General features: G+C 33.5%; 1 protein-coding gene and 1 long non-coding RNA gene across 4 annotated transcripts in view; one reads left to right on the plus strand and one right to left on the minus strand.

Moving 5' to 3' along the window:
- The window catches only part of LOC128678838 (lachesin-like), a 64,831-nt gene that overhangs the window by 34,419 nt on the left and 17,762 nt on the right, over positions 1–12,650 (minus strand). The window lies entirely within an intron of this gene.
- Positions 8,054–8,777, plus strand: LOC128678856 (uncharacterized). Its single transcript, XR_008405695.1, has 2 exons — positions 8,054–8,151; positions 8,280–8,777. It is a non-coding gene; the product is annotated as an uncharacterized LOC128678856 (long non-coding RNA).

The raw sequence follows: 12,650 nt of genomic DNA on the forward strand, positions 1-12,650 counted from the left end.
AAAACGTTGATTCATCATTAAAGCGATTATCCACAGGAAACTTCTTCTGGGGGTACCTAAGTTAATCGTCTGCGAAATTCCATTCTGGTTTCCTGATATATTTAGCTGGTCATCAAAAATCAGATGTAACATTTTTTAAACGTTTGTTGTATTCCAATAATCGCATACTGGTTATAAGCGACTACTTGCCTTTAGGCAATTTGAATAAAATCTGACACTAGTGATAGCTATAATATACCTACACTAAAAAATCCCAATTGGTCTTTCAAGAATAAGCCGATTACCTATATACTTGGTACCACAGTTACAACATTTTTTATATCTCATAATTCATACCAGTTTAAAATTTAAATGAGCTTTCGCCCGCATTCAGTACCTTAGCGATGGAATCTAAAAATCCTTTCGTTTCTAGTTTTATTTCCTGTATTAAATAGATTGTGCGCATAATAAATAAGTAGATTGTACGTGAAAATACAACCTCATTCGTCCTAAATGGTTCTTTCTTAACGAGTGAAAGAAGATTTAAGATTCGCAGACCCGTTGTCATTGACCCATTTGCCTTAGCAAATCACATAGCTTGCTTCGAAGTTGATAAATTATCTTTCTTACTGACCAGACTTCAAAGTAATTCAATGTTTGCAGTGTCCTAGCCAAACTGGAATTCACCCTACAAAGCGTGCGATCTCCAAACAAGACCGTCTAGATTGTACCACAAATTGTCTCGCATCTATGCATAAACTCGGGTGCATTCGGGGCTGTGATGCCGTGAAGCCCGCGTAAGCGTAAGAAGAAAGGAGCGTAAGAAATAACCATAAAATTTTGAACATTCGGCCTCCTGCCTTACGTCCATGCTCATCGGGAACGCTATTGTTGCCTATCAGCTGCCTAGGCTAGTGGGAAGACATATAGTGGTCCGATTCTACGGCGGAGCCACACGACACAGACTGTACCACAAACTACGATCGCAGTGTAAATAACTTAAAAGGTAATAAAATCAACGCGAAAAAGAACTAAACGCTCTCTTGAAAACAAACTGTTTTACAAAACAAATATTGAAATGGTCGTTTTTGAAGTCGTTACGTGGAAGTTCTCCGTGGCGAAGCTGCACTTCACACTAGTCTGCCCCTCGGCTTTGCCCCAACTAGTTAAATGTTTGAACTAACTTATTTCGGACGCAGTCGAAGATGTGCCCTTGTTATTGTTGTTTGAGTATTTTAGGTAGAATCAGCCTTCGTTGATGATACTCGAAAGTTGTGTTATTATAATTTGAATACCAATTTCGTGTAGGTTTTGAGGTCGTAATGATATATCATTAAATTGATCAACAATTCTGGTATTTTTAAAAATCTGTCTGTGTAAAATATTAATCAAATTAATTTAAGAATTGGCGTTAAAACAGACTTGAGTAAAATGAGTAAAAATATATTTTATTTATTAGAAGTAGCTCTAGTATATGGTAAAATTCTAGTATGGTATTGAATAAAAAATAATTCAGCAGAGTTATGTCAATTTTAGATCAACTTATTATTAAATATTTAACAGTAGAATTATAACCTGTAATGTAATATTATCATTCGAATCTAATATATCATATAATTAAATTTACAGTTTCCCCAAACTAACTCTACTAGATTACAGCGCATTGCATATACAGTTACAAATCTTAATAATGCGAAACAATAACTACTAACAGTTACATAGTGTGTGTAAGCGTAAGACAATAATCTAAGATATATAATCTAGTTATCGACGATGTTTAGAGGGAAATTATTGTAGATTTAAAATTTTATTGCTCAAATGTAGTTGTCAATTTTACAGTGCTTTTATAGGAATACCTTCTGTTAACATGATGACGCAATACAAGTATATGTTCAATTCACAGTGACCATTTATTGACCATTACTTTCAGATATTAACAACTACTAAGTACAGTATGCATACTATTTATAGATAGAAATACAGATTTTTTAACGTTCATTTTATAAATACCTGTTTAATTTCTTTTAAAACTGAACCATAAAAAATATGTAACGAATTCCTAACAATATCAAGTGGGCATTAATAACAGAAAAATTCCTCGGGCGGAGCAATAAATGAGAAACAATTCCGAGCAAAACCGACAATCCTGTTTGGGGTTTCCAAGTTCACTTAGAGCGGGGAATTCTTTAACAACATTGTTTATAAATTAAAACAATCTCATAATTGCACATTCTCCAACTTCTTTGATGCAGTAGATATTAAGAGGGGATGCTAGAGGGGGAAGAAGATCGCTGGGTAAGTTTTGAGGCGAAGTTAAGCCGATTAAGTGTCATTTCCGCCACGAACTAGCACTGTTCATTAAATATTTCGAGTGACTTAATTGCAGGGTCGTCTGCTAAGTTTTGAAATGTGAACAGATTCTGTCCTCCTAATTTTTAGAAACAAGAAATTTAATGCGACGAGCTTGTCATATTAATGAAATAAGAACCCCTTTAAATTCGTTGTACCGTATAACTAAAATTATAGTAATAAGACTTCCTAGATTAACCCCTTTGTTTCTGTAATGTAACGTGAATATGTGACATTCACGGAAAGTATTGTAAGACCATATTAGAATTTTTATATTTATTGTGTTTTTTTCAATCGAAATAATAATTTTTAATGTACGATTACAGGTTATACACTATTTACAGTAACGGGCAACATTATATAGTTAGACACATCATGAGGCAGATAATGTAATATCCACAGCAGGATGTGGATACAAGAAATCCACGTTATAGAGAAATCTCTCATAAATTCCACAAAACCCGATCTAAATCTTAACAGGTAGGTAGACACATAAATGTAGTAATTTAAATATGTCAAATTTATCATAAAACCCTGAAAAACTTCAACGGATGTTTAATTTTTCAAAAGAAACTTTAAAAGTAGCAGTAAGCCGATATGATGGAGCCACCGCATTTGTGCGGACAGAAAGTCCATTACAGTAGATTCGTCGGGACGTGGCACGTGTTGAAACTATTCTCAGGGGTAAACGAATTACCTGCGCTGGATAAATATAAGAAACTGCCGATAAAACCGAATAACAATTAAAGCTGGGGAAAGAAAATTCACGGCTAGTGCATTGTCTGTACAAAAAAACAAAAGCTTGGCTTGCCGTGTAAATGTTTTTATATCTGTGGCTGTGTATAGGTATGGTGCATCGAGAACATTTGGTAAATGAGGCTTTATGGAACAGATTTTGATAACTACATATATTATGTTTTCAGTGTGAGGAGCTTAATGTTGCGCTAAGCGCTGTATTTAGCGCGCTCGGCCTGTGATAGTTGAGGTTAAGACACTCTCACAATGTTCGGTCATTGGATGGGTGATCAAAATTATCTTGAGCTCTTATGTGCTTCGAAAGGTACATAGAGCCGTTGATCTCAGTTGTATTTGCAGTCGTTAAAACCCGCCAATCCACAATGGGCCCGTGAGGTGGGCCATGGCCCAATCTCCTTTTCATCCGTAAGGAAGTCCAGTGCCCCAGCAGTGGGGACATCTAAATGGCTATTGATGATGAGAGTGCCTGATACCAGTATACTTACGTATAATTATAGCATGATATTTTGTCATCATCATTTCAGTAAGCTTTTTTTACGCCCTTTATTAAGCTTTCATAAGCCTCTCTTCTGTGATAATTCGTGTTTATTACATTGTCTCCCTCACTCTTCATACCGGAATGCAAGTACTGCATAAATAAATGCAAGTTAGGAACCCACCCACACCACGACCTTTGAAACAAGGTCTTCCTCTGAAAATATAATACCTTCACCTGGTTCTATATAAACATCTACGCATTTAAATCATTTTTTATGATAACTACCTACGTCAAAGATTAAAAATATGTACGTCTTCTTTTCTAATTTGCTAGTAGTAAATAGTACTTAGCAATAAGGAGATAAAATGTCAAAATTTAGAACTTCCCTTAGCAAAAAAGTATAAGCCCGTAATTGAATTTAATCAAAACGGATTTATTATACTTATATAATGACTTAGAACTTTCAATGAAAATATTCCTAGTATTTTTGTATTTTTGTAATTAGGCACTGTTTCAATGAAATAATGCTCGATGAACAAATATATATTATTTTGACAATTATTTTTGGCAAAGTAACTAAAAGTAAAAAATAAATAAATACATAAGCAGTTTTATATTCTTTGAGTTATATATACGTTATATATACGTTAAAAATATATTACGTTTACAATATATTTTTAACGTATATATAATGTGGCTCAGTTTTGCGCATATTCTCAGTTTTAAGTTGTTGATGCAGATTATGTTTTGTGCGCACTAAAGTGCAATTAATTGTTAAAAAGTATTTTTGTTAATACAATTTAAGAATACATAAGATTGATTTTCATTATGACATATGAATGGTATCGAAACTTGGATATCCCAAAGGATTTTATTTCTAAAATAAAATAATTTCACATGTATAGATTTTGTGATATAAAAAACAACATTTTTATTCCTCAAAATCAGATACTAAAGCAGATATTCGTATTGTGTGGGGCGAAGCAAGTGTGCCCCACATACGTGATGCGGATTAAATACATGTTTGCGGATATCAAACCAATTTTCCGCCGGTTATCATATTAACAGATAGCCTAGTATGGTTAGAATGGATTTATAAGGTGGATATATTATTCATTGACTTCTGCTGTAATAAATACAAGTTAATAGAAGTCTCGCCCAAAACAAGTTTTGTCTTCCGCTTTACTTTCGCGAAAAACATGCACTTTAGGAATTTATAAATTATAAATTCTATTTAGCAAGGGTTTAAATGATGTCGAACACCATGAGAAGTGGAGGAGAAAAAGTTGGAAAGCTAACCCTGGGCTCCGATCCTCAAGGGCGGAAGGAACCGGGAAAACGTTAAGATGAGAGAGAGATTTATAATTAAGTTTTTAAAGTAACTCATCACACATAATGTAAAAGTTAATAAATAATTCGAGTAGTTTGAGTTCGAAAATATCGGCAACACATGTATCTCTAATATACTACACATTATAGCTATCGGTCGGCCGGCCACTTTTTCAATATCCAGGATCTAATGGCCGCCAGCTGGCAAGTTGGGCAAAGTGATGCTATCAAAAAGCGATAGGCTGCGGTCGCTTCGGTTATCGAGCACTTTGCGCTTCAACAGTGACGCGGGTCAACTTATACAGCATGTTGTACGTGTGTTTCGTCGTTTCTATTCGATTATAGTGCCATTTAGAGTTAGTAAATATAAATGAATAAATAAATATATGAAAGTAAGTTCTAGACTTGTGTTATGGGATATTAACTCAACGATACTATATTTTATAACATATACATAGATAAATGTCGAAGACCCAAGACCAATCAGAAAAAGATCATTTTCCATCATGACCCGACCGGGGATCGAACCCGGGACCTCTCGGTTCACAGGCAAGCACTTTACCACTGCGCCACCGAGGTCGTTAAAGTAATTAGAGCTGTCTTGAATAAACGCTCGGGAAATACTTAAGTATATTAAAATATTTTGGTAACTAGTCTTATGAAAACAGAGTAGGCAGATGATAATCATTTTGCGTGTGAATCAAGTTCTTATAGTAAATTCATCGATGTAAAATAAACAGACATAGAAGTATGTGAGAGTATTAATAAATAAAAAAGACCTATAAAATATTTCTGTAATTACATTATTTTATGCTCTCACCAAGTTATGTTTACTAACAAACCCTTTTAATTTGTGTTAATTGTATTTACCTCCGCACGTGATTGCTGCCCGTCTTTGTTTTTTGGGTTAAATTACAAGATTACATGATAGCACATACTATTTGCATTGTTTCAAACGCTTTGTCCTTTCGGGTTTGAGAAATTAAATTGCAAAACTTATGTACGTTACGTGTTAGAAATTTAGTATTATTATAGGTACGCAGTCAATTTAGGAGTTAATAAACTGAATAGGATAAAACAATATGATTAATTTCATCAAAATACGTTAATGCACAAATATTGGTCAAAAACACATAGCGTGTTTTACCCTAATAAAACCGATGAAAGTAATATCAAAACTATTGTAGTTTTTTTTTAAATCAGCAATACAATTTTCTTGAAAATTTTAACGCAATTTCACTACACACCCGCCAGGAAGGCCGTCACGACGTGTGACGAGATGAGGTATAAAATTTTGCTAAAATGCTGCGCGAGCACTGGATATATAAATGTATTATGTACTGTACTCATTCATCTTGAGAAAACTATACTCAACATCTTCGTCAATAATTACGCGAATGTTTACTTAAGTGGCATCAGTTAATAAATAAAATCCTTCTAAATGTTGAAAGCAAAAATTTTAGGAATTCCATTTCTACAGTGGTAAAAAGGGGCTTAGAAGTTTGTATGAGACCTTGTCATTTTTAAAGTGATACATTTAAATACGAAATTTTAGGTTTAGGTCTGTACCTGCCTGTATCTGTGTTTGTCGGAAAACCATACATTGGAATTTGAACATTACACCTTGAGGGTGAAAAAATATGGTTGAATAGTTCATCCAATTTATAATTAAAACAATAATGTGCGATCAATATTTAGCATGTAAATTGGACTAAGTCACTAATGGGAATATAAGTATGATTTTTTCTGATAAACTATTCACACATGAGCTTGAGTTTCAAAGATTGTAGTTAGCAATCTGCGTTTTCATAGATTTCTTTTGTGTGACTTATGGTGATATAAAAGCGTGGTTTTAGCGCGCCACTGCATTGTTATTCAGTCGACGAACTCGCAGGCGCGCACGCTCCACAGCTTATCGGCGGCCCCCAGCCGTTGTAAATTAAATAAATATACACCTAATGAGCGAAAATACAATGCATGACTAAGCTAAATAATTGCTTCATCTTATTCCCGAAATTACTTTAGCGACTTACAATCTGTTTCGTCATTTCAAAGACGGTTTTGCTTAGGTTTGGTCATATTTTATAACGCGTAAAAATATAGGAAGAATATACAATGGATGACACCATTGTATGATTACTTGTGATTATTTGGGATAACTGTAGTAAAAGGTTTATCAAGCATGAATCTAAACTAGAAAAAATATAGGAAGTTATTTAATAACTAAAATAAATAGTTTTTACATTATGAACTGAGCATAGATGGTCACAGTTCTTTGCACAGTAACTGGAAATGCGGTTGAATATTACCCCTCGAGCGATGAGTGAAAAATAGCCTGAAGAGGAACGATAGTTACTGTTTTCCTCAATGTATGTAAATTTATTCCATCCGAAAAAGAGAATAACTACAAAATTTATTATTCGGGCATCTCAATTTTTAAGTTATTCAAGCGAGCTCCGAAATGTTTGCATAAAATATCATATTATTTATTACTTTCTATTATGACTCTTGTTTAATTTTTATTTTTATTCAAAGCAGCGTGAGAACATGAAAAATATACCTAATATAGTTTAGTTCAACTCTTACGGTATCGGCATAAGTTATGATTAAAATGACTTTGTACGGTTTCATGTAGTGGAATGAATACTCGCTTCAGATCGTCTGGAAGTCATAAAATATTATACTAGATCCGCATAATGTTTTTAAGTCATATGTAATTCATTTTTTCAGTGAGAAAAACGTTATGATTGACAGAAGATTTTGCTCACCAAAATCACAGCGCATTGTTAACATTATTATAGTTGATACTACACAAAGATTTTAGAAAAGTCATTTTAATATCCTCAATGTTTAGGTAGCGACCTTAACTTACAGTTTGAGAAGGTGAGGAGTATTTGGCAATGACTCACCACATAGAATCACTACAGATTGGCGAGTGTCAACATACTCCATAATATTTTGCATTATTTTGTATATAGGAAGTAAACAGCCATAAATCCCAATGTTATCGATATTATAAACAGCGCGTTTGTATTCAGACTATGGTAATTTTAAAAAGTTTCCACGCGATTCTAAAAGTTATTTCGATGGTGGTTAGGCGATAACCGCGTGTATTCTAACAGGTTCAATACTACATAAATTCTGTGGTTAACAAAGCCTAGATAAAAAGATTTACTTTAAAATGGTTCTATTGTTTTATTTACGTATAACATATATAACGTCTGCGTAGTTTAACCTAGCGGCCGTCCCGACTTCGCTCGGTAAAAACATAATAAAATACACCACAACCTTCCTCAAGAATCACACTATCTCTTAGTGAAAACCGTACCAAAATCATGTATGGTTTTCACTAAGTCATGTAGTTTTTGAGTTTATCGCGTTCATACAGGCATACGTGAAACGGGATTTCATTTAATACAATGTAAAAAAATCAAAAATAATTTTTTGGTGATACAATCAAAATATTATATTAAACCACTGACACACTGATCTTTCAAGTAAGTTCACTAACAAAGTAATATAATATAATAACACAGAGAGAGCATCAAAGGATGACTACGGAAAAACATTCTTTTATCTGGTTTATTTTCGCGAAGCCTCCAACAGGATGATATAATATGCATAGAGTCTTTACATATAAGAGGCCCACGGGCGCAGTTGAGAGCAAAGTGTACATAAAACGGTATAGAATAGCTGTAAATTGGTTTGCTCGAAAGAGTTTGCAGTAGTGTGTATTTGAAGTTGATGCTCGCCGGACGGTGCATAGAAGTTAGAGACCCTAGCAATATTATGACTATGAGAGTTTGTTCGCATGTTTGAAATTTAAATCCGGAGTGTTCTTTCATTTCATCTGGTAAACAAATAAACTGTGTCACGGAAACGTGTTTATTTATTTATTTATTTTTAGTGCATTTAGTATAATATTTACCCAGTCTTTTGATCCCGGGCTTCGTGGTATCACAGTCCCGAACGAAACCGGATATGAGAGAGAGAGGAAAAAACTCATTTAGAGATTAAACATTTTCTAAAAAAAGCCCTTTTTACCAATAACAAATAGATATAAAAATAAACACCTCGAAGCAAAACCAAAACAGTGCTGACGCCAGATAAACTTCAACAAACGGATAAGAAAGGGTGTCTACAAGTGTCCAGTTGTAAACAAGATCTCGTACTCTACAGGAACGTACGCAATAGGATCGCGCTTTGGTACCGTATACTGATCCGAAAGCGCACGGAACATCCTTTGAGGGCTGGCCTTTGATCGGCCACTGCATTTTGATAGCGGTATTGATTTTTTCCACTGAATAGAATTTTACTCTACTTCATGTGTATATTCAAGTGTGGACGTTATTTAATAGGAATAAAAATACGTTTTGATCATAGATAAAATAAATAAATACTTGTGGATTTACCACTTTATTTCTTTTGCATAATTTAGTAGCATCAATGATAAAATGTTCTAAATGTAGACATTATCCTAATGTTACTTACACTTTTTACCATCATACTATGAGAGATTTTCACAGAAATAATTAAATTAAATAGATACATTAGGTCTAATATATTATTACTTTTAATTTTTCCAAATTAATTTTCCGAGAATAGTGAAAAAATCCGGTATACGATTAAACAAACATGTGACTAAATCAAAATATTAGTAACACTGTTAATATTGTACAAGCGAGCAAGAAAAATTATATTTGATCACATTAATCGAACATTCAAATTGTCTTTTGGCTCCTGACCCCATCTAGCTGAAGGGAACGTTCGAGAATTTCAATTTAGGAGAAGAATGTGCCGACATAACGTGTTGCCCGAGATATTTTGATAGGACATGTTCTCCGTGAATAAATTTCTTTTCACATATTAAAACTTTTGAACGCATATTTATTATCAATTTACGAGCAAAATCGAGATTGAAAATCGACAGGCGACACGCGTAGTGTCGCCGGGTCATTAATTTCTGCAATATTTTCATAAATGAAGCGATCGGTACCTATGTACTTTATAGTGGAAAATAACATGGATTTTATGGTAAAATGTTGATTGTCAGGTCAAGTATACAATATCGTTACATGTTATAAAATAAGTTAAAGGATTATGGAAATAGAGTATTAGTTATTATTAATGAGAGATTAGAAAATTAATTAGTACACGTTCTGCTTTTATCTTTATCGTATAATTTGATGAACAATTATGTTTCATTCATAAAATATACGCTGCACATACTTTATAGTACGCCCTTTGGAATTTTCAATTTGATCAGGGAATGCGGCCGACGAGAAGAAAGGCTGAGATCTGCATGGGAGCTACCTACCCGCATTTACAGTAGCGTAGCTAGAATACCATAGGCTCTAGTGTAAAACAATTTGAGACACCAACAAAAATATGCTGAGCCTTGAATACCTTCGAATCTGTAGAGGCTTTTATTGCTTTGACATAGGCACAAGTGCTGGAGTCAGAATTAAGGCCCTCACTATCATTTTGTAAAAACACAATTTTAGAAAAGGAAATAAATACATATCTTTTTTTACTTGTCCACTTGGTGCAGAAAAGGTCAGACTCCGAATTAAGCCGTTTAAGCTTTGTTATAGTGTTACATTGTAATTAATTTGATTTGGGAACGAAAGAAAAATATAAGTGTGCTCTTCGAGTTTCGAAACTCTTTCCTCTACTACTCCATAAGAAACAAAAATGTGGCTATTTACAATGTTATAACTGATACATGTACTTCGAAAAAAATTCAGAGTACGATTGCTTCTGAGCATAGGAAGCCTATGCACAGCACCGTCTAACCCTAAGGCAGCTACGCCACTGCACACATCGTACCGCCAACCGGGTTAGTTTCCAATTTATTGTATCAATTCCGAAGGCACCTAGCTAGAATAGGCAAGCCACGTTTGAAACTCGACTGCCATAAAATGTCGGATTCTAGAATTCCAGATCAAAAGATTAATTTTATTGAACGAAGTTTTATTACAGAGTGTTTTATTGTGAGCTGAATTGGATTTGTAGTTTGATATTATGTTCCCAGCTTCATTCGGCCATGTGACACCGTGAAAAACAAGAAGAATCAGCTGTGATTTTCCAATCCACCGGCTGCCTGACGTTAAATCTCCTTAGGAATGCTGTTATTGTCTATTAGGTGCTAAGGCCGAGAACCGTATAGTGTGGACTTGTTCTAAGTCTAAGATATACATATATATATATATATATATATATATATATATATATATATATATATATATATATATATATATATATATATATATATTGAATAAATAATTGTATTGAATGTACGCCGCTGTGTATTACTCGTATAAACTCTCCCCAATAAAAACAAAACTGATAGGAGAACTATTTTAGTACACAATCAGAAGCAACTACTATTTGGTTAGCAGATAAGCCTGTTTTCATAAACCATATCAAATTCATTAGAACAATAAACTCCAAAATATATTTACGAGGGATCACGTCATGAATAAATTTTGTGAACGGAAAGTTTGATGCGTAAAATGGCGGCATTTACTTAGACAATGCTTTGTAAACGCCCATACGAGTTCGTGCTTTTGATAAAGTGTGAATTATTTTTCCAATATGTATATTATATAAGTTTTAGTCGTAAAGTATGTTATTTTATGCGAAAAAACATTTCGACATGAAATAATATTCTTGGAATTACTTTCATTAATGTTCGTAAAATATATCCCCGGTGGATGTAAATGTGTTGAAAATGTATTATACTGAGAAGCGAAGAACGAATTTAGCGTCATCCCGGGAAAATACAGGCAAAGTATAATTTTACAAGTTAATTCATCGGACCGTTTTCTCAAGTACTCATTAATTACAGTAGTTAATCTGAGTTTTTGATAAATTATTGTCAATGATGAAACAATTTTCAATAATAATTTCCAAATAATTAAAAAGAAATTGTAGTTGTCTTCAAAAAAGTACATAATATAATAAAAAGTACATAATAAGAAAAATTATATCAGCTTCTGTCAGATGTGCAGACATGAAAGCAAGCGTAAAGTGACCTCAGCTTCAAGATCTCATAAATGTTCACTAGCACTATAAAATAGACCAATAAAATAATATGCGCGTAGACTGAAAATTAAAGATAAAACATAAAAGTTTACGTGTAATAAATAAACAAAGCTGGTTGGGTGCGCGAAGTAGATAAAACCCTTATGGGCTCGGACGACAAGTGATGGCGGTCACGTTTTTAATTACTACAGCCTCATCCGTAACGTGTCACTGGGGCTGAATAGAACTAGGCACAAACACCGTATGGCTTCAGTTATTGGTTGCAATTTTATTAGGCGTTTAAGAACTTTTGGAACAACGAATCATAGTAACTAGAAAGCCGAATATCACACCAATGATAATGAGATTTTAGAACATTAAAATTACTTCATTATGGTAACGTAGACTTGGTCATGTTACCCTACACGGGTATTTACTACGGTGATAATTATTTTCAAATTTGCAGTGAACTTCTGTAGGTATTCATGTGCTGTTGACTAAGTACATTATTTTTTACTTTTACTGATATATGTGATTTGTATTTACATTTTGATAATTTACTGATGATTTTATGTATGATACATTTTGATTATACATTTGATGGAGGTATTTTAACTTTGATAGAATTCCTCATAAAATCCTAAATCAAAAGTAACAGACAAAGAGTTAGATAAAATCTCGAGCTCTAAGAATATTACTCCAGTTCAACTTAACGGCATTTCATTAAAGCTAT

The sequence above is a fragment of the Plodia interpunctella genome, chromosome 2 (genome assembly GCF_027563975.2).
Source record: "Plodia interpunctella isolate USDA-ARS_2022_Savannah chromosome 2, ilPloInte3.2, whole genome shotgun sequence".
Taxonomy (NCBI): Eukaryota; Metazoa; Arthropoda; class Insecta; order Lepidoptera; family Pyralidae; genus Plodia; species Plodia interpunctella.